Source organism: Lonchura striata, chromosome 4, assembly GCF_050655825.1.
Source record: "Lonchura striata isolate lonStrDom1 chromosome 4, ASM5065582v1, whole genome shotgun sequence".
NCBI classification, from domain to species: Eukaryota; Metazoa; Chordata; class Aves; order Passeriformes; family Estrildidae; genus Lonchura; species Lonchura striata.
Window position 1 is genome coordinate 18,881,163 of NC_140706.1, and position 24,058 is coordinate 18,905,220.

At 35.5% G+C, this 24,058-nt stretch overlaps 1 protein-coding gene across 2 annotated transcripts in view; it reads left to right on the forward strand.

Annotated features, from left to right (window-relative positions):
• The window catches only part of STIM2 (stromal interaction molecule 2), a 67,257-nt gene that overhangs the window by 10,836 nt on the left and 32,363 nt on the right, over positions 1-24,058 (forward strand). The window lies entirely within an intron of this gene.

Genomic DNA, 24,058 nt, shown 5'->3' on the forward strand with positions numbered 1-24,058 from the left:
GTGATTGCTAAAATAGAAAGCATAAGGGTAAAGTACTTAAAGGAGAATGTCATAATGTTGCAGTAAGCTGCATCATAATTTAGGTGGTTAGGTTTTGGGAGGTGTGACTAATTTGGTGTTTTCAGTTTGAGGACTAGCAAAATTTTTGCTGATATTGACTTACTAATTTTAAAATTGATTTTATTGAACTATGTTTCTGCTGTTGATTTGTATTGGTTTGCAGTCTCCTAACACTGAAATTTCTTTCCTGCCAGAAGTTATCAAAATTGCAATGACTTTTTTTGCTTTTGATTTTCTTTCTTAGTTCATACTTAGTTTTCTGTACCCAAAAGGCTGTCAGCAGCACATTAACATTCTTACAAAAGCCAAAGAACAAGACAGCCATTGCCTTGTTGCCCAAATTATTGTTTTTGTTCTTTAAATATGAATGTAATAGTTGATTGTTCATTTGAATATATGTTCTTTACATTTTAATAGAAATGTTTTAAGAAGTGCTTCTTTAGTTCTGATAATTTGTTGTTTGCTACTGTATTTTGGGGTCTGTGAAGTGTTTGAGAAGACTAGGCAGGGAATAAGCATACCAACTGAATATACAGAGCTTTCAGAATACAGTAATAGTGTAACTGCCTAAAGACTGGTATTGTGGCTTGCTATCTGTCTTTGGTCTTTTACTTTCAGATCTGACTGAGTGGAGATTCTAGGCAGCTGTAAGGTTTTAGGTGATAGTGATGATTTTGCAGGTTGATCAACTAATTTTTGAAGATCATTCATCCAAATTGCTTCAGAAAATGGGCATTTGCTCTGTAGTTACTACCAGGCCACTCTTATTTGTAGGATACTGAGGGAATACAATTAACTTCTCAGACTTTGTGGCCTCCTGTATTTTTTTTTATTCAGTCCACCACCTGCCCTGTCCCCAAAGATTTATAGAGGTTATTGGAATGAGAAGGATTGTTTCACTACTTCTTGTATGATTTTGAATACTTGAAGTGAAACCATCTGGCTTTGTGTTGTGTTCTGGAAACTGACTGTAGATATGTTTCATGAATGTGTCTGGTTCAGTTTGCCTTCAAAATTTTGTACACAATTAAAATGAAAGTGGAAGTGAAACTCTCTGCTGGTAACAAGGATTTGTTGCACATAAAAATTAAGAGAAATATGATGGGAAGATTAAGGGAAAATTGTGTTTGCTTTTCCGTGTCTGTGCTGTAGTTTGAATGATCATAAAGGACAAGCTTAATTCTCCTAAGTTAATTGGGAATGTTGTAAGAGACTGATTAGAAGCTGGAAAGGAGCATGTATTTAACTATCAACAACAGACCTTGGCAAGTTTTGCATTCTGAATTTTGAACAAGACTGACTTAAATATGAAATTCTGTGTTGCTTTTTGCACACAGATGAGAATTGGAAAAATCAGCAGTAAACCACTATGGAAAACAGCATCTTATGTCCTAGGATCAGCTCAGAGGCTGCCATTTATACTACTACTTGGGCATTTCAAAGCTCCTTTTGTTTGGCTAGGTAGTGAGTTTGACCTCAGCACCTGACTACAGAACAGTCTGTATTGTGTGGAGCTAGAGCATAAATTTCCCTAAAGTTTTCTGCTTAACCCCAGGTTGTTTGATGCCTAGTGCAGAGGATAGCTCTGACTCTTTTCTTAGTGTTAATATGTGAGCTAGGTATAAGTTAGAGATGTGGTAAAGGGTGAATTATGACGTTCATGACATTCATCAAGCACAGGTGCCAACACCAATAATGAAGTTCTCAAGGTATTGCAGTGCTAGGGCAAGGTAAATGCTGTTCTTATCCTGTGCATCTTATCTGTGCCCAAGAGTTTTAAGTAGGCTGTAATATTTGGATGAATAATGAGCCATTGTCTTTGACATGTTCACCTATTTTATGAAGTAGCCTCAACTGATAGTCTTGGGTATTTTGAAACTTGCTACTTCTTTGATGTATCTCAAACTGTTAAACAGAGAATGCTTCAAAGTACAAATTGGAGCTAGTTTGTTTGTGAATTAGGCAAAATCCCTTGATTTTACAGATTATATTTTTCTGTTAGCAATTTAAATGGATATGAGGTTTAATTGTAATGAAAGCGACTTCAATATTTTGTTCCTATCTTAGAAGATTTTTAAAGACAATAGGTATACCTTAATATCTGAATATAGGTCAAATAATTCTATCAGAAATGATATTTTATTTTTGTTACGGTGTCACTATCCAAAGGATGGCTTTCAGACATCCTCCAGTTCTCTCTTGGTTGTTGTTCCTTTCAGAGGAAATAGGGAAATAATGATTTGCATTTGGCAGGGCAGGCAGGAAGCTGTTTTTGCAATGCTGGGTGAAGCATTTGTGGTGGTTACTGGTGGGGTACAGCGTGCAGAGCAGAGGGAAGCAGCCAGACCAGTAGCAGCTGTTGCTTCTCACACTGGAAATATCCAGCAGTGAGCCTGCTTCCTTGGCTTTTCTGAATGGCTGTTGCTCATGCCAAGGCTATTGTTGTTATCCTGGGCTTTGAGAATGCAGCATTATTTGGGAGCTGGTGTTTCATACCATGCAAACTTCAAGATGTGGTTGGAAAAGCGTATTTGCATAGCATTTACTATGCAGTTTCCTGCTTCACCTAGTCATATTAATTTAATTTGTCATTTAACATTGTTGAGTTTGTAGGGCCTAGAGGTGTTGAAGTGCATACCCATGGTTTTACTGAGCAGAATCTTTAGGGATAGGATTCATTTCAGGTCTTTTGAGGTGTCAGCATCTGGGCTCCATCTATAATAGACTAAAATTGTTTTAATTGTTTTGTTGTGAGATGGGAAATGCTGTTTGGATCTTGCCACTAAGTCTGCTCACTGTGTCAGATTTCTGTTGAGTGTGAAGATGACAGTTCAGATACAGGGAAAAACATATTGCTCATCTCGTTTATATGAGAACTATTTTAAAAGCAGTGCTTTATTCTGTTTAAGGATATATGTTTATATGTAAACTTAAATGTTCTTTTGAGTCAGGGATTTTTGCCGTATTTCTTTAATGTCTTAAAGTTTTTTGAATGCTACAGAATGAATAATTAATTTGATATTTATGTTTGCAATGCTCACTAAGTGCACTTAAGTTTTGTTTCCTCTGTTACTTAGTTTGAAAATGTTGCAGGATAAGGTTTCAGCCAATCAGTAATACTACCTAGGAAGCTATAGTTAATATGTTACTCAAGGAAAGGGAAGTGGTGTTAACTCCTCCTCATCTTTGATAGCCTTTTTAGCAATAATTTATTACTTTCAGGAGGTTTGAGACTTCCTAGTATATAGTTTATTTACTAGAGAAGATCAATGCTTGAATTCACTTCAGCTTCTGAACTGTTTTACAAACTTCATCTGAGTTGCAGCGTAACAGAATATTTAGGATGTAATGTTTCCTAAAATATTTGGTAAATTCTTTTTAAAATGTCTTACCTGTTGTATGTGTCTTGCCTTGCCTTCTTAACCCCAACAAATCCTGTACATATTTTATATCTTCTGATTGTGTACCTCGAGAACCCTTAACAGGCCTTCTCAACTCATTTGGTTTACCACTTACTTTTGGCTTCAAGCTAAGAATGGAACAGGAATACTGAAAAGGTTTGATGCAGGAATTGTGTAGGTCTTGTAAAATGCTGGGTGCAAGAGTACATAACTGAAAATGCCACATAGATTCCAGAAAGAATTTCACTGATTTTTGTTTGGGGAGCATATAAGATGCACAGCTGGTTTTAGAACCTTCTGCCTGTGTTCATAAAGAGTGTCAGAAGTAAAGAGTAGACTGCCATCAGCCAATGTGGTTCTGAAAACTCTTAGCAGATAAGACTGAAGCAGAGCTATGGAAAAAAGAAAGAATAATTCCACCTCTGCATTAATTGCATCAAGGAACTTAAAGTTACACTTTGTACTTCATAGCAGAATGTTGTGCTAAATTAGAAATGGTGATATGCTCGCCCACAATTGTTCAGTATCATGCAGCTGTGATTGGCTTAGTCACAGGCAGAGTGCTGGGCTGCCTACTCTGCCTTTGGAGCTACCATAGCCCTGGAGTTGCTCTGAGTGGTTTATTACTGTTCATTTTCTTTTTTTTTTGCAGTCAGAAGGATGAGAGTTGTGGGCAGTGCCTTTTTTTCTGATGCCATAGACTTGACTTTGAAAGATATCAGAGAGACAGAGAAAACCTGGAATCTTCAAGAATTTTTGGTAACATAATTTGCAGCTTGTTAGGAGGCTACAGTTGCCCCATGTTTGAGGATCTTCTTGAAGCTGTTGGGAATATCTGACAGGATTCTCCTGAGTGGCTGTTCACTTCTTTGGACTAACGTTGGAATCTGCAGGAACTCTTGCCTGTTATCTCTGATTAATGCAAGTTGTAATAGATGAACATTTATTCCCAAGTTCTGCCCTGTAATTCTGAGCACAGCAAATGTTTTTCATGTTATTAGGGTTTCTAGAAATCTTCTGGGCAGCTCTTTATATGCAAAAATTTTAACAACTAAATATTTTTAGGAGTAATGATTTTTCTAGTATATAATTATTTACTTTGTCATACAATTAAAAATATATGTCTTTTTGTTTGGGGAAAACTCTGGCTTTGTATGCCTATCTAACATTACCTTCACTTTTGTTCTTTTCTTCAGTTGAATGTCCAATGGAACTTGCTAAGCAATGGGTTAAAAAAATTCCAGAAGTAGATTTCTGTGCAGATTTTCCTTTTATATTGTTTATAAAGTAGTTCAGTTCAGATAGAGGGTAAATGATGTGAGGGTGAGTACTTGAGAAATCTGTTCTTTATAAATATGATGCACAGCCATTTAGATTAGTTAAGGCTGTATTACCGTCTGTCTTTATTTTAACTTTTTGTGATTTCTGCCCAATTACTAATGCCTGTATTATTGAATATATGCAAAAAGACTGTTTAATGCAGTGTGACAGTGTTAACATCCCAAACTGGGACTTTGCTTATGTATAGTGATGCTAGTAAATAACTGAATGTTCAATATTCCATAATTAAAAGTAGCACAGTCTACTTTCAGCAAAAGGTGTGTCAAAGTTTTAACTCTTCCATTCTCTCCATGCACCTGCTTTCTGCAGTATGTGATGTCCCAGCCAGCTGTCACTGTTGCCCAACCCGATTGTAGAAAGAGGAGAGTAACTAAGGAGAGGTTGCCAGTCTGGCCTAATGAATGTTCAACAGAAGATAGAGACTGAACACGGGTAGAGCAACTAAGTAAAAGTTGTCAGTGGAATAAGGCATGGGCTGAGAAAAACTCTGTCACGAGAGGGTAGCAAAGATTGTCCACGCTGTTCCATTGTAAAAAATTGTGAGTTATTTTTGCATTTGTTTAGGGAAAAAACTCCTGGCCATTAATGGCATACTAGCCTAAAGATATACAGGTGACAGATTTGTTTTGTGTAGGGCTAAAGGGTTGCATACACAGTTCCCAGCAGTAAAGAAGTCAGGAAGCTGTGAAATGTTGCTTTGGATTATTCCTTTTCTCCCATTCTTTTGGTGTATTTGTTCATGTAAGTAAATAATACTTTTTAGCTGTATAAATTTTATAACTGTAGAAGAAACAATCATAAGGCAAAACAGAAATGCTAAATTAAGAAACATCTTTAATTATGTTGTAGAAACATCTTTAATTATATTGTTTATTTTTATAGGAAAAATATGGTGGCTTTGAAATTTTCCACTCTGAGGGTGCCTGACAGGTTACATTGTGTATTTTTTATTCTACTCATGGCATATTCTTGCATACTTTTGTTTCGTGCCTGGAAGTTCTTAGCTAATTCACTGACAAAGCACCTTTGTGTTTAGAGTAGGTTTACTTTTTTAAAAAACTTGGTTTAGCAGAATTTATTTTAGTGTACTCATGAGAACAGATTGTCCAAAAATCAGTAGTACTGAAAATATGCTGCAACAAACCCTAAAGGTTTTCCACTTTGCTGTACGTAATTTAGCCTTACTTACAATTATTTGTTTTGTTCCAGAGACTTGAATAACAGACAAGGAGAATGCATGTATCATATTCCTCTCCTAACCCATTTTAAATAAATTAATTAATGGAATGAAATTTTGGATATAACTGTAGATCTTCACAGACTATCAAATTATCGTATTCAGAACAAAGTGGTCTTGGGCACTATTTTTACTGCTTTCATGAAAGAATTAACTTGCTTGCATTTCTGCTGAGCATCTATCACTGTCATCTGTTATTCAGAAGCATATTGCTAAAATTTCTCTTCCTGATGGGACAGAGGATTCAGGTTCTGTGGGATAAGCTTTAATTAAAACATTGGTATCTGCTTTTTTATAAGCAAAAAGCCATGTTTATTATCCATGCTGGTGTAACGTAGAAATCCACAGAGGCTCTTGAGGGGGCTGTATTTTTTCCAGAGACTGCTCTGTCAGACAAAAACTGATGCTATTCACAAATAGGATTTTAGGCATGCGTGCTTTCCCTCCTTCACCCGTCCATAAGTAACTGGTTAAAATCTTGTTTAACAGCCTAATCATTACATTACAAATTCAGAAAACAAATAGCATATCTAATATCTTGAAATAACCATCTGCCTGGGGCTTGAGAAAGGGTATTGCAATAGGTCTAGTGCACAGCAATTTAATATAATTCTTCCTAACAAAAAACAATTACTAAATGCCTTGTGTCCTGAACTGTGAAGATGTGTTCCAGACTCCTTTAATTTTATCTCACCCCATATAAACATGGCTTTATGTTCCATCATGTAGATCTCATTTAGAAAAAAAATCGGTGTCTTGGACATTATGATCAATAGATCTCACAATCATAACTGTGTATTAAGGCATTTCTGTAAAGACAATTTGTGTCTAGTTTGTATCTTTTTTTTTTAGCTAGGATATTTTCAAAATACTGTCAATTGGAGAATAACTTTTCTTTATTTTCTATTGTATGCTTTTGGTTTGCTTCCTTTCACTTTATCTGTTGTATGCTTTTGGCTTGTTTTTCTTCTCTTTGTTTTCTCTCCTATGCTTTTTTGCTTATGAAGACTTCCCCTTTCTTTGAAATTATGCTGATTCTGTTTAGAGATGAGCAGAGCAGTATGCTGTACTCAAGCAAGGAAGGTGTAATTACCTCTGCTTTTCTCTGTTTAGCAACTTTTAATAGCTGCTTATTAAGCAAACAATGTAATAGAGTTAACACTAATTAGCAATCTTTCTGGTAAGAAGTTCTCAAAAACATTCCAATATGTTTAATTACCTCAGGTGACTTAGTGTGCCAGCAATGGTCAGCTGTTCTGCCTCTTCCCCTCCACATCTCCCTCTGCAGCTCAGACTTGAATTTCTCTGCAAATTGTCGTAAATGATGTTTTCTGCTAACACGTTTTCCTTTGCCAACAACAAAATTCAGTAGGAAGAAAGAAGATTGTTATGCTCTGTGTCATTTCTGCAACTGAACTTGTAGCTCTCCCGCAGGAAAAAAGAAAGTTGGTGTTTGTTTCAGGCATAAACTGGTTGTAAGTCTCTGAATACAAAGAAGTGCTTCATACTTTGTGTTCAATATTTCTCTGATGTATTTGTATCCTGTCTCTGAAGATTCTTTTGTTTGGTTCTACATGTTGTACTGTCTCTTCTATTGGGTGCAACATCTTATGAGAAGGATTGTGTGTGATCTACTGGCTGTTGAATGTGTCTACAGGTGAAATGAGAGCTTACCTTCAAGAAAGAAAGTCAATATTTTTCACACAGAATTGAATGCAGCTGTTTTTCTCCTAGAACATATGTATGCAATATTTATTATATTGATGAGGGAAGAGAAAATGCAAGGTGCTCTGGTAGGCTGAGTTTAAAAAGGCCCATTATGAGGAGGGGTAATTTCCCCATATTTGGTAAACATGTTGTGTTAAATACCAAACAATTGGAGGGACATTGTGTCAGGAATCTGTTGGCTCTGTGTGACCAAGCATTCCTGTTTATCCAAACAAGGCAAAATTTTCCTGATTTCTGCTAAAACATTTCACATACCAAATGATGAATGGCATCACATTTTTTTTTAGGGGTAACTCCTATTAAGAAGAAACATTTATGTATTATGCATATTTATGCACAAACCGTCTTTGGTAATGTTGCTTAGATTCTAGTGAGTTACTGTATCTCCAGTTGAATATGTAATTATGGATATATTATTTCCTTTAGTTTCAACACATTTCTTGTCTCTCTCTTGTCTCCTAACAGAAAGGAAAGTATTTTCCTGGCTGTGAACCGAGTTGCAAAACCACAGGCTGGTGATTATGTTCACTGTGCAAGTCCTGCTTGAGGCTTTTGCAAGCTGAGTTAAATATTTGCACCTATGCAGAGAAACTCAAAACTGACTTATGAAATCATCTTTCTGTTATCTTCTTGATTAGTTAATGGTGCACCAAAGGCTGCAGCTTCAGCTTGTGCTGCAGTGTGTTCTCCTGTTTTGTGCTTGTGCAGGGGACCCGGGGTGGCTGGGCAGGAGCTCTGATCAGAGTAGGGATGATGCTCATGAGAAGAGAGAGGTTTTCCAGTTTGGAGTCTGAGGTGACAGGAAGACCCAATGCAGCAGGCATGGCTGTATGTTTGACCTGATTTCCTTGTTTCTGCTTCAGGCCTCTCTGAGGTGTGGCTTCTATCAGCCACATCTTCATGTGGGTGGGTAATTTGCTACGCTGCAGAAACAGATTAATCAGACCCATGTACAGTGTGCAGGCAGAGCAGCATGCAGGTGGCACTCTTAGGTTTGGATCAAGATAATAGGGTTCATTGAACAAATTCTAACTTGTATTTTTTGAAGGATAAATGTAACATGAAACTGTTGTCCAGGTTTGTTCTAAGTTGCCATCTGGCTTATGTTCAACAAGGTGGAAAACTGATCTTAAAAACTTTTCCTTACTTTGGTTTTACTGGGCTATTGCAGGTGTTTTTCATATGTAGGTCAATGGGCCTGTGCTCAGGTATTGTTACATGAACTTGGCATATAGTGATGTGGTTTATTATGTAGCAATACATATGGGAATAAAATATTGTGAGAACATGTACATCTTCAAATCCCATTTGTATCAAGATGTGTGTGTGAAAAATTGGGTTAAAATCCTGTCTTAATTTTAATTTTCTGTACTTGCTTGTGTTTTGTTTCCTCAAATATCTTTTATTTAGCAATTAATGTACACTCTTCTTTGTGCCCATGTGTGTATTTTTTTTTGTGCATATGTAGAAGTATACAATTCTGAAAAATGCTGATCTAATTTGAAAAGTGCAAGTGGATATTAAAGCATATAAAATATTATCTCCTTTTATGAAAGTTGTTACCCTCTCTTTTTTGGAGCTATTTCAAAAGGCCTGCAGGTAGAAAGCCCTTTCAGGTAAGAAAAGCATGTGCTTGTGTTTATTAAAGGAGGTTTTTTTACAAAGTGTATATTAAGTTGCATATGCTAGAAAGTAGGCAGGAATTAGGAATTAGGTGTTACTTGTTTTTAGAATAAAAGAAATAGTAGCGTTTAGAGTAAAAAGCTGTGAAAATTCGCGTTCTGGAGCTAGTTATTTCATTTGTCACCTCATTTGTCTGCATTTGTGGAATTGCCTATTCTTGTTTGGCCTGGAAAGGCACACATAAATGATGGCAAAAGAAAGGATTCATTTAAAGGCAATGCTTTAGTAGCATCACAGATTGCATTTTTAGTAAAGTAGTATTTTTTTTTTATTGTCTCTGTGTGTATTTGCAAAATTTTATTGCAGTTTAAAAAATTGTAGTTGGCTCTCAACTTTTTATTGAAGTTGTGGGTTTTTATGTTTTCTGTTGTTTGACAGTTACTGTAAATTTTTGGTTATCTGTACTTGGAATAGTATATACTTCATTTTTGCCTCAGTCTAGTGCTCTTGCAGTTGTGTCTTTGGCTTTTAATAGTAATGTAATATTTATTTTAATTGCCAAGCTAAAGGAATTCTATTAATCAGGTTTTACTACAGCACATAAACCTTTGTAAGGGATCACTAAATCATTAACCATGTAGTCTTGTATCAAACAACTGAATTTAAAGAACACCAAGTTTGTTTGTTGTAACTTACTTGTCGTATCCCAAGTGTAAGTTTGTGTTTTTCTGTTGAAATAATTACACTTCTTAGGAAAAAAAAAAAAAAGAACAAAGAAGCTGTTAGTGCAGAGATTAAATTTTTTGCCATAATTTATATTATCTGCTAACTTCTCTATTCTCAAAGCCTGTAGATTTAAAAGCCCAACAAAACTTGCAATTGTTTCCACCAATACATTTAGTAAACTTAAACAACATTTGCTGCATTGATTTCTCTCTTAGTTTGTTGCTTGAGACTGATTAAGTACTGTTACTTAGAAATGCTAATAGTTTTGTTCTGCTTACTAGGTGAGCTACTCCTGGCAAGTGTGAGAGACAAAGTTTTGGTTGATTGATTGCATTAAAGCCTACCTTTAGGCAATGCCCATGCTCAGTGTGCAGTTCCATGGAACAGCTGATGCTGTTGGTTGGAATTCTTTTCAGTGTTCTGTGTAAGTCCTCAATTTGCTTCAGGATTTGCACCTTCTGTAAGGTGTTGCTGTAGGTAGCTACAAAAAAATGAGCTCTGAGCTCAGTATTTTTCATATTAAGGTAGAACTTGTCTACCTTAATATGATACCTTCTCTACTCCCTCCTAGTTTAACAACTGAACTCTATTGGAATAGTTTTGGGTTTTCAGGGCATTGTTGGTTGCATTAATTCTTTATATTGGTTTCAGTATATCTGATTTCAATATATCTGATTTTGTTGCTTCTTTTTATTAGTGCATTTCATATATGGAATAATTTCAGGAGCTTTCCATTCAAAATATGGATAAAGTTGAATGTTATCTTGAGTTGCAAATAATTTGTGCAATACACTGAATGGTTTTTGTAAGATGCTTTTGTTACACTGCTCTTAAATAGATCAATGAAATTGATGGTTTACTATCTTGTCTCTTTTCCTACTATTTCCATACTCTCCTCTTTCCCTTCCCCTGCTTTTGACTGCAACTTAGCCAACAGCATCTTAAAACTTATTTTTGATCACAACTGCAGTTGTAGTGCAGTAACTTACGTAACACTTTTTCATTAATTACTTTTTTGGCTTGCAAAAACATTTTGAAAAAAGCCCGTATTTTCTTCCATTCTCCTTCTGCATGTGAAAATTGCTGATTCTTCTCAAAATGTTATAAAACTTGGTAAATGCCATAATGCCATATAAAACTTTTTGACTGTATTAATCCCCAGAGAATTGCAGATGTCACTGTTATTAAATCACTGAAAGGAAAGGTGAGGCTTCTTACCAAAACTATGTGGAATTTTAGTGGAACTTTATAAAACTAGCAGTGTCAGAGAATTTTTTGCTCTAGCCATGGGACAAATGTGTATGCTTTTGTAATAGATCTCACTTAGAAGTGTGGGTTATCATTTATTTTGGGCTAGATATGGCCATGCAGGTGGATTTTTAGTTTTTTGCCTTTATAAGGTTGTGCATACAAAATGTCTCCTTGTGTAAAAAGCAGTTCTTTAAGAACTGCAAGGTACAAAGCAATTTTATACAACATACTGTAGCTTTACACAAATCCTAATTTTTGAACAAACATGCCATTCTTTTTGAGATGGATTCTTTCTTCTGGATGTTTATTGCCCTATTTTCAAGCTCTGGGCTTCTACAGGAATATCAATTTTTGACACCCTCTTCTCTTAGCATGCTTTAAGTTCCAGTAAAATTCATCTCTCTTCATTAAGTACAATGTATTGGTTCTAACTGATGTGATGGTAAGAACATACAGATTTTGCCAAGGCATTGCTTAGGAGAAGTTTATTTATATTCATGAATGAATGAATACAGACTTTCTTTACTATTGACACGAGATACACGAGATGCTGAAAGGAAGTAGAACTTGTGCACAGATAATTCTGTTTGGGATTTGATCAGGACTTTCCAAGGGTTTCTTCAGCCTTACCTTGTTTCTTGTTCTGTTCTAATTTACCTTGTGCTTTGGGATGTAAATGTGCTGTGCCAGTAACTTCTTTAGTACGGAGTGCTTCCTAGGAGCATTCTAGGAAATAGGGTGAGGATACAAGATTTCATAAATAAGGATGACATTTTTATTTGTATTTGTGATTTGGAGTCCTCAGCATCAGGGGGTAGGGGAGGAAATGATGATGCCACAGTTGTTATTGTGGGATCTTCCTTTGCAAAGTGGTGATAGATGCTGATTGAGAAGGGACCACTAAATGTCAAACTTGTGCTTTGGGTAGGAATGTCACTATTGCAAGAATATATAACTTTGGCCAGCTCCCAAATGCTGAAGACAAGTACGTTTTGAGACTTGCTTAAAAGAAAGATTTCAAAATTAATTTCTGACATGCCTGGATGGAAGACTTTCCTTTAATGGCTTGACACCTTCTCCTTTAAACAAATCTTAAGAATACCAAATTTAAATTTTAAAGAAGAAAGAAAGGATGAATTGAGAACTTACTTGATGATTATTAAGCTAGTAGGAAAGTGGGTCAGTAGCATAGTCTGGTGTAGGCTGTATGTAATGTTGTCATAGGTAAAGGAAGTGAGAAAACCTGCATCTGGTTACAATATGGTGAGTGTACAAAGATCTTAATTTACAATGATATCTCTTCGAAGTAAACTATTAAAGCTGTGGTTTTCAAAGTTGTGTTCTCTTTTCATGATAGGCTCATTTTTGTCACTTAGGCAAATACTGCTGTTCTTTTGTCTCCAGCATGTTTTCTCTAGAGAAAATTCTTGAATAGGAGTGAAATTTTTCTGAGCATATTCTCCTGGTTTGAAAAATCTTGATTTTTTTTTTTATAGTATTAACTGAGTAAGTTTAAAAATGTTTTAGAGGCAGTGTTATTTGGCTTTGGTTTGACATTGGTAGTAAAATTTCACTTGCATGAAGAGAACTTCAGCAAATGTATTAAATGTCAGCAGAGGATTTTTTATGTTTCTCTGTTTTCATAGTAACTGGAAACTTCTCCAAGTGTTACCTTATATGTGTTAATTAAAATTTTAGTAAAGAAATTAAATTAATGAAGGGAGAAAACTATTTCCTTTGTTGTTTAGCAGAGCAAATAGAGAATATAGCATTTTGTTATGAGCAGTAAGGCATAAATATGCTCCCCATTTTCTGGTATCAGGTGTATGTTGATTGTACTCAGTATTTTCCAGAAATACAGAATAGAAAAACACTGCCTGCCCTCAGCATATGACTTGGCTAAAATGTGCTTTAAAATTGTTACAGACAGAAAAAGATTTAAAGCAAAGATTTACAGCCGACAACACTGTGTTGGTATAGAAAATACTAAAACATTTGTGCTGGTTGTTAGATGTGACTTACATGGAATAGTTGTTTATTTGGATGACAGCTTTTAGGGTATTGCATTTAGGGCATGAGAACAGACCTTGGAGATAAAGCCTGGAATATGTATGTTTCTTATAGTGGAATAAATCAAAGTGAAATTACAAGGCAGAATACCAAACATATTTCTCAGAGACGTGAATGAACAACTTCAGATGTATTTTATTGCCTATGAAAGCTATAGCCCAGCAACAGGACACCTCACAAAACAAGACAGAAATGCTAACATAATTGAAAACAATTCTGATTTATTGAAATTGGTTTTTTTCTATATGTTCTATTTGTAGTGTATTTCTGTGGGAAGCAGGATCACATTTCTTGTGAAATTAACTTCCCGTGGTTTTTGAAAATGGAGTCTAATTGAATGTGTTGAAGTAGAGTTAATCTTTGATGGTTCTGGTTTATTTTTGTTTATGTTTAATGAAGGGCAAATGCCTTTTTTAACTTTAGGAAGTTGCTTCCTTTTTGATATTGAAAATGATGGATTGCCTGTATGTGTTGCTACTTGATACATTAAGAGGAGGTAATGTAGTGGAAACACTTGTCTGTTGCAGTTTGACTCAGTGCCTGTTTTCCTACTGCTGTCTGGTGGGGAGAGCAAATAGCACCTTCGGTAATGCACTGCAAGAGATACAGCTCCGTTTGCAGTATGTGTCCAGGAGAGTTAAAAAAACCCCCTAGAATATGATTATTCATGCATTAATATTTTCAAATATATTAGACACAAATCACTGTTAGTGTTTGAATTCTTACGTGACAAAACTATACATTAAAATTTAGGGTTTAAATAAATATGTATAAATGTCATAAAGTATGTGTAATAAATCTCAGAAGAAAAGGTGTCATCATCTGGGAAAAGCACACTGCCCTTCATTTCTTCTTGACTTTTCCCAGTGTGTGTCAGGGACATACAGTGGGTTTTAAATGAGGACTGAAGAGTAGATTATATATCACCTAATGTCGTTGGTTACCTTTAAGGATTGTATATGAATGTTCTTTTGCAATTGGCTATAACTTCAATTGTCACAGTCTTAAATGATAAAAGATCTTTATACTTTCCTGCTTTTTCCTTTGAGCTTTCCTTAAGTATGTCTGTCTGTTTCTTCTCTTCAGAAAGCTGCTGTCCTGTCTGCCAATAATAAAAATTTTAAAAAGCCCCTAAAGAGCAAAACAGTCCCAAACACAAACTCATTTGGCTTTGTGTAGCCAAGTGTCATAGTTTGTCAGCTTTGGGACAGATTCTGTTAATGCTGCTTTTTTTTATAGCCTTGTGTTTTTAGTTCTTAATGCATGTTCTGCCGCCAAGATTTTGGAAAAGGGTCAAAAAAGCTGGAGCTTAAATGAAGGCACAACATGAACTAGAGCAGTGTTTGGGGCAGACGTGCACCTAGGAGGCACCTGGAGCTTGCTGGTGTGTGTGTGTGGAGATGAGGTGTCTGTCAAGGCCTGCTGTTTGTGATGTGGACTGGCTGCTGCCAGAGCAGGCTGTGCCTGGAGATTTGACTTCTCCAGGCTCATGGGGAGGGCCTTGGAGAAAGGACAGATTGTTGGCTTACTGGCAGTGGTGTTTAAAACTTCTGGGAGATGTTGCAGAGATGTTTTTTTTTGAGTTTGCTATTACTTCATCTCCTGCTGTAGTGTTGCAAAAGTCTGTTTTAGGTTTTGTAAGGCTACAAAATCCACTCAAAAAAAACTTGGAAAAGCACTTAATAGTTGTTAATTGCAGCAAGTTGTCTAGGACACATCCTTGTCCTGCACCTCCTAGTAGTGAGAGCCAGGATCTGAACAATGAGGTGGAGTTTTCCACTCCAGCAGCGTAGCTGTGGTTCCCTTCCATGTTTTCAGTGGGTCGGTCCCTGCCCGCTGCTGGCGGGATTCAGTGGGAGCGTGGGGCGTGGCAGTGCCAGGGCTGTACAGGGCATCTCTCTGCTTCTGCCTGGGTTTCCTCCTCCCCTGCACCTTTGCTGTCAAAAGTGTTTGTGCAGGTGCAGAGACATCAAATTCAGACAGAATAAGTTTCCTGATCCTTCCTGCAGCAGGATTGTACAAATGTGCTGGTGTTGGTACCAGGAAGGAGATGGTACAGGGACAGAAGTGAACAGCAGGAGCATAGAAAATTAGAAATCCTTTTAGCATTAGTATTTGGCTTATTCTGCTTTAGAGCATATGTGGAATTACTGACTTGCCTCTTCCTTGCATCCCAAAATGCTCATGCTGTTGGGGAGCAGCTGACAGTGTTTGAAGCTGTATGAGTAGCGTTTGTACAAGGTGTGTTGTTCACGCAAATGTAGAGTTTCCCTTATTGTTTTCTTCTGTATGCAATGACTAGAAATGGAATAGTATTACTTTAAACTTCTATGCAAATTATATCTAAACTCATTTTGACAGCAAGAGCCATGTGTTTGTAGCATGGACTTTTTTGTTGAACAATCAGTCTGAGATAAATCTAACATGATACAACTTACTCTAGGTTTTGGAGTTCTTGTTTAATTATTGAATTTCCTCTTTTCTCTGAGTGATTCCATTGCATGACTTTATGCACAGAGTATATGCTCAGTGTGTAATCATTGTGTAAGAACTGCCTTCTATTTTATTCACCACTTTAACAGCTATGAAATACATACTGGAAAAGTACACTATTTGCTACTGTTTTTTTGGCCCAGAAATACATTTGCCAGAATGGTATCAGCCAAGCTGTATCTACGATATGTGCAGCTCTGGTTTATTCTAACATTCTGGTAATTGTACATTTTACTATATGTGCTAAGTTTGAACAGGAGCATAATGATGATATGGTATCTCCCAAGATGCATGACTATTTAATTTTTTTTTTCTTCTTTATAAGATTGCATCTTTAAAAAGGATCTTTAAATCTAATTTCCATCAAATAAGTTAAGGTGAGCTGAGACACCATAAGTAGATTTGTCAGCCTGGTTTATCACTTGGTGAAATTCATCATGAGAAAAATATTTAGCAGCATATTAGTAGGAGCAAAACTGCCAGTTATGCAATCTGGAGTTGGAGTGCTAACAGCAGAGCAGTTCACGTAAGCTTCTGGAAGTAGGATAGTCCTTAACTAGCCAACAATCTGTACTACTAAATTTTCACAAAAGCTAATAGGACTATTTAAAGAAAATTATATTTGTGCATACTTAAAATTACTGGTGTGTTGAATGGTGCTAAAAGGAAGTGTGTCATTACAGTGTTATTAAATAAAGTGAATCTATGCATTCAGTGCCTTTGTATTTCTGAAAGTATAAACATAGGCTGGCAAGTTTAATACTCAAATGCTAGAATTCTAACAGATTGTATATTAAAAAAAAGTTCCCAGGTGCTTTATTTTAATCTTCCTTTATTGTAAGTACTATGTTACATCTTTTCAATATAGGTTTCAGTTCTATAATTCTGATATGATCTCTTAAAGTATAAATACATCTTGACAACATGTTGTTACAGGAACTGTGAGGGAACTGATGATGCTACAGATGGTGCTCACAGAGGATTAAATTTGATTCCTTGGTTGGAACAGTTAATAATATGCGTACTAGATCAAATGGTGTAGAAGAGTGAAGTAATTCAGTAATGCCAGCAATGTCATGCTTACATGCCTGATTCATGGATATGGGATATGATTATGAATCACATGTGAAAACAAATATATCAGAGGAAACACTGACGTGTTTAAGTCAATAAAAGTTTAAGTTTAAAGATGTATACATGTATATATAATTCTATATGAAAATATTGATTTTGACTAAAGTCAAATAATTTGACTTTAACAAAGTCCTCTAATTTTAGAAAATTTCAGTTAGTTTGTCTAAAAGTATCAGATGATTTTTATATTTTAAATCCATATCTGTAAAACTTTCTATGCCTTTTATTAAATTTAAAAAGAAAAATAAGGTAGAATCCTTTTCTCCAGTACTTCCCTACCTTCCCCTTTTTCAGTATTGGAAGTTGTGAACTATCTTTTCAGTATGGAAAAATATGTGAATTTTTAATATCAGCCAGTTATCATGGTTGCTATATTTTGCAGACACTGTCTTCCAAAATGGAATGTAGTGGTTCATGCTCCTTCTAGCTCTTGAGCCATACTTGAATAGAAATTAATACACTCAATATTGATTATAGGCTTTCACCAGGCATCTGGAGATCAGGCTTCCAGGTTAATGTGTTAATAAGGATAGAGTTCTGAGCAAGAAAATGAGGTTTTAGTAAGAAAATGGTTACCAGCATGTTTGCTTTTGAAGTCACATGGGCATGTTATCAGACATTTGAAGGTCACCTGTGTATATCACTTTTCTAATTTCCTGACCAAATTAAGGAAGTGGCTTAAATGCTATGCTGCTGCTCCATCTTAAGAACTGACAAATTCTTGGGCAGATTAAAGTATATAATCAGGGATATACTGCATCTTTCCCAGCTCCCTGCTGTTAGAAAAGGGAGAAAGTTATCAGAAGAGCAGTAAAGAACCAATCAGACCTAAAATACACAAAAACTTAGAAGTGTGTTGATATATGTGTTTAGATGTGTGTTATGCCTTGTCACCAAGTATATATGAATACAAATTTGTAACTTTTTTCATCAGATTAATGCATGTTCTATTGACAAATGAACTCAAAATTCACTAAATACTTTTCTTCTAAACATGTTTCTTCCAAACACATAAGGAAAATAAGACTTTTCTTTTAAATTTTGTTTGAGTGAAGGATGTGTTTATTCCAGGTGAATTTGGGTCATATTTAAAAGTCTGTACTTCTTTCTTTCTTGGAACTATTATAATTTTATAGTGTTGATAATCACTATAATGTGCAGAGTACATTTCTGAAGATGCATTAAGTTGTCTTAAGTACAAAATCATGAAAAATTAAACTATTTAAAGTATTTCCCTTCTTGGTCTTTTACTAATAAATATAAATAAAATGAAAGAAACTTTTCTGTTGCTGAGAGCAAGTATCAGACATTTAGCATTATTTTTTACTCTGAATATCTGTCCATATGTGTTTGTAGGTTTGTATAGTGGGTAACATAGAAGTACATGTGAGGTTAGAAGAAGTCAAAAACAGGATTTTAGGGGCTTGCGTAAGATGCATCTCCCAGTTTCCTCTCATCCTGCTTTGTTAGGGTTGGCAGGAGTTTCTCTTCTAAATCAGTCTACTTTGACCATTGTATACAATAATTGTCGAACTTCCTCTTCCCTTCAAACTGTGTAATTGCTCAGGGAGGGTGTGGGAAGAAGATTGAAAAGCCATGAACTCATCTTCTTGATTTTTATTTAGTCAGACAGAGTGGTATTGTAATTTTAATAATTAATTTCCTATCAGTCTAAATGAAGTATCTATACTGGTATTTTAATTTTGACAGAATGATCAATATGCATGATTAGCATATTCAACCCCCTTTTTGCAACTTCTTTTTAAACAAGCATTGCTGATTTGGAATAGTTGCTTTTAATGTAGTCATCTTAAAGCAAAATGAAATTGCCATCAAATCTTATTCTCTAGGGAATTCCTGTCATATATTTTCCTTTGAGTTACTGTTTATCTGGGTACAAAGTTCTTAAATATTTTTTGAGATAGTATGTGATGTTTTCATGCCTTAATGAGTGATCAGAAAATTAAGTGCCTGCTGCTTCTTTTAAAGCTTTTGCCTTGGAAAGATTAGAAAAGCTTGAATAAACTTGCCTTAACACTTGATTTTGGTAATAATATTATTTGACTGAATTCCTACTTTAAATAAACTGATCTCACTGATATTTTTTTTCCTAGTGTGTAGAGAATGAAGATCAGAATTAGACAGCTTTTTTGTGGGCGTGGAGAAGCAGAGATGAGCTAGTGATGATTTAAGAAAAAAAAATCAAAGCCTTGCTTGCCTCATCAAGTTTCTATGCGGGGGAAAGAATCTAATTGAACTGTATATATGAAAAGATACTGAAATAGTGGAATAAGTGGACACTTTTCAATAGTGACAAAATCAGATTTGAATCTCTTATGTGAAAATCACTTGTTACATATTGAAGCTGTAATGATTTATTTTAGGCTATTTGAAATGTCATTTTTTAACTGAAGGTGTTCAGTAGATTTTAAAAGAATCATGGCAGTTTTCTTGCAGCTTATCTGTAAATAGTTTGGGGCTTTTGTTGATTTTTTTTTTTTTCCCCCCTGTTAAACTGCAGTGTTACCGGTCACTGAACATTACACGTGTGTTCAGAAACAAGTGCTCCAGATACCAGATGTAGCAGTCAGGAATTTAATCTATGAATTTAATTACTGTTATTGCATGAGTTTATAGAAGTCATTTGAATTTCTCCTACAGAGGATGGGAAAAGCCTAATATGAGACATTTTCAAAATCTTTGGGGACAGCAATGTTCCAGATTTCCTTTCCTGTTGCACCCCCTTCCCCATGCCCTTCTGTCATTAGTATTGTATTTTCCTCCTCAGGAAGATCATTTAAGTAACATCACTGTTGTGGTTAGAAGATAAGGTATTCTACACTTTTTTTGTCAAAATTTTATCTGTTTGTTTTTTTTTTTTTTTAATGTTTTTAGTGGAAAGATGTGCTGCAATGATGAACTTTTATTTAAATAATTAGATTGAAAAATAATGTCACAAATTACTTTGTCAAGTTAACTGCCAGATGCAGCTCAGCCTACTTGCCATGAGGAGGAGTTTAATTATTAAGAGTAGGAGTGATTTGCTTTGGGAGCATTTAATTGAAAGATTAAAAGAAGCTCACTCTGAGGCTGTCTGAAGCATTTGAAGATTTTAGTGACAGGATGTATTATGTAAGGATTTTCCATAAAAACATGTTTGCCTTTACTGTGAAGAAATTTATTTTGAACATCAGGTAAAATTCTTGAAAACACTTGTTTTTCAGTATTTTCTCTAATTATATCTCACACTCCAATTTGTACTCAGAGCTTCAAAAATCGTTGTTCTCATAAAGGTATTTTGCCTTGAAAGATGTCACTAAATTGCTTAAGGAACTGCAATACATTAACATACATGTAAAACAGAAATGTAAGGAAATAGGAATCCCAGTTAGGTGAATATTCATTTGGTAGGGGGTTGGACACATTGTGGACGCCTGCTTTGTGTCTGGAAAATGCAAAGAAATTCACATCTGTCATCGTGGCCTACTGAAGCATGTTATTTTAAGATGAGAGTGTGTACTTAGGAAGCTGATGCTTTATAGTGCTTGCCTTTTCTGTGAGGCTTCCCTTTATCCCATATGGCTTTTTAAGAATGAGGAATCATAAACCTAGCACAACATGGTGCACTTCTGAATTCATCAAAGACGGGCATGGAAACCCTGCGGGCTTCCGTCGGACTGCCATATGTTATTATAAAATGCATGCTTTTCTTTCTTGGTGAATGCTGAACATCCTCACAGAACAAAAATGATGTGTGGTAGTCAGTCTCTTGAAATAACTCCCAACTGCTATGTTGCTATCAGTGAACTAATGGGAAGATTTAAAGGCATTTAAAATTTAGATTTGAAAGTGTCTAACTGATTCCAAGTACCTGTGAAAAATCATGAAGCCTCTGGGTGTCCTTGTATTCTTGAAAAGGTTCTTTCAGACATTGAAAAGCTCCAGACTGGAACTGTGAACACCTGGTTGAAGTAATTTTGTCAGGTTTGGTGCAGCCATACCTATTGTGCTCCAGTGTCTGTATGCAAAAGATGTGTGAGAGAACTGCAGGCTTATTCCCTGTTTGTTGGTCTGTCAGTCCTTTATTCTGAAGTCTGTAACATTTGCAGCTGTTTAGGGAGAAGCAAATGGTGGATGAAAGGCTGTGAGGTGCATATACCTTTTTGCTTTGGAACCTCTTCTGATGGTGTAGCCCTAAATAAATTTCAGGAGCTTTGCTGAGATGAGTACTTGAAGATAAGGAGGTAATTAATTCTCCTTACTGGCTTGTATTGACAGTGTCGCATTTTACGTTTAGCCTGTTGTCTTTAGGAAATGGAATAAAGAGCTGTGAATCTAAAGTTGAGGGGAATTTCCAAGTGGAATTCTTTTTGTAGTCTCACTTTATTTTAGTCTCACTGAAGATTAAAGTGCAGGGGAAGGAGGGGTGGGGTGAAAGGGTGTGAAGTGTTATTTTCCCTTTACCTATAAAGTTTTCTTTATCTTGGGTTGGATAACTGTGCTTGGTTCATTATCAAACTCTCCTATGGGAGTCCTCCTGGACTGGTGAGGACTTCTCCCCTTGCCTTAGAACTAGGAGGCACTTACTGCCTCAAAGCAGGAGGAAGGTTTATTTCAAAATCCTCTGCCAAGTTTTTTGAGCCACGAGTCTGACATTTAATAGTTCAGGAAAAAATTCCTTCCTTACTATGACCAGTATTTCTGAAACTTCTTTGCTTCTGAGCAACATGAAAAACTGAGGTATAAAATAACTTGTGCCTGGAGTGGTATCTGCTGTGCTTTTATGCCTCTTGCCCACTTTGTCTCTTTTCTTTCCTTTGCTAATTCTTCTGTGCTTTTCATTAAAGGAAAGCTCAAATTCTACACTGTTGGTTCACTCCCTGAGTGAATTTATCATCTCTGTTCTTTCCTGTGGTGAAGATTTTGGACTAAGTGTATTTATGACAGCACACCAGACTAGGATGGAGAAATCAGACTAGACATTAAATCAGGCTTGTCCTTAAATTTCAAGAGCACGTTTGGAATCCCAGAATATCTTCAATAGTGTCGATTCAAAGTGAAAAATTATCAGCTAGGCTTATAATTTGTTGTGGGGGTTTAGGGCTATTGAGTCTTCTCTTGGCTTTTGTCTTAAAAACCTCCCAGACATCCAGGTAATTAACCATACTCCATCTAGTATTAATTTGAATTGTTTTTGCTGTGCAATTGAGGCAAACTACTGCATGATAGAATATTCTGCAGAACTGAAGATGATTAAATATCCATCAGCTGTTTTTTTGGATTTGGTAGGGTTCCATAGGTATGCTTGTGAAATGCTTTTCACTTATTCTTTAGGTTGTGGCTTTGTAGTTTGTTCTGAGGTTGTTCTCTGAGGAAGGAGGTGACCAGTGTTGTCAATCTATGAATCTAAATGTTTAATTTTATGAGATGAGAATTAGATTGAAAATAAATCTGGATTCTTTTTAGAGTGGGTTAATTTTTATTGGAGTTGACGTGTGGTCCTACTCTGTTTCTCAGTCCCAAAAGAGCAATTGGCACTCAGTCGGCTCTTAAGAGAGAGATCAAGTGTTCTTGGAGCCAGCACATGGGACATTTGAAGCACAAGCAGCCTGTTTACTTCTCTCAAGAAAAGGCCTTTAAAATGCCTTCATGCTTAAATATCCTAAAAAGGCATATTTAAGAGAAGTACTCCGATTAAGGGACCGATCAGCCTGGGTTGTTGAGAAAATGTACACTGAGAAAACCTTTTTGATTTGAAAAACTGGGCTTTCATCTGAACAAAATGAAAAAAACATTTGAATGGGTGCCTGCAAACTCTGAAGACATGTATCTGAAATTTGATTCCATGTTAGACTAGAATTAAGTACAGATTATGCAAGTTGGGTTTGTTTATGTTTGACAACTATACTTTCTTCTTATTTAAGATACAGTATAGATCATAACTTGTAATACAGAGATTATTCTTCTGATATGATTGTATTTTAATAATATGATATTTTTTTGTTCATAGCCATTAGAATTTAATTATTAGAACTTTGAGGTGATTAATTGTCATTGCAAGGGAAACCTTTCTGCACGGAACACCCTGTAAGTACAGGGATAGGTCCTTTAACCCCTCAAGTGATAGTAATTTTTTCATTGCAAGGCAAAAAATCTAAAGGCTGAGTATTGTGCAGATTAAACTTCTTGCAATAAACCAAACATGAACAAAAAAAAAAAATTAAAAAAAATTAACCCCTTTACCTTTCTAAAATAACAGTTGCATTCAAAAGCTGAAAATTATATTGTCTGTCATTGGTCTGGTTTAATATTTAGTAATTTTTATTATTAATAATAATATAATGTATTTTATTAATTAAATATTCATTAATAGTTAATAATTTAGTAACAAATAAATATAGAACTCTGACTTTGTATTGCATAAAGTAGCTCTAAAAGCAACACCTCTCAGTTCTTGGACAGTGTAAGTGAAGTGTTTGGTTTTTTTCTGCTTTCTTTTTTTTTTTTTAATTGATGCATAGGCACAGATAATAGAATTCCATTAAACTCCTGTATAATAAAACTGAAATATGAAGTAGGAATGCATTGACTCGTGCCTAGCTGTGGAAACCAGTCCTGTTAATTACATGTCTGAGATTCCAGCTATGTCATGGTTATCTTTGCACTTCCTGCTTTGTAACCTCGTGCATGCCTTTATTTTGATTTTTAATTATTTTAAAACTTGTATTAGACAGAAAAGCAGAATCATGCTAATCCAGCTGGTATGAAACTGTAAACTAAAGAATTGTTTTCCCTGAAAACATTTGATTCCTCTCTTTATCTAGAAGTGCTTCCTTTACTTATGTGAGCCTTTTAATACATTTTGTAGCAACGTGAAAGTTTAACTATTTGATAGATTCGAAGAAGCAAAAATTGCTCATATGCTCCCTCAATTTTTACTTGCATTGATACAATTTAAGTTTTAGCAGTTTATTGAACTAGTCAGTGCAGTTTT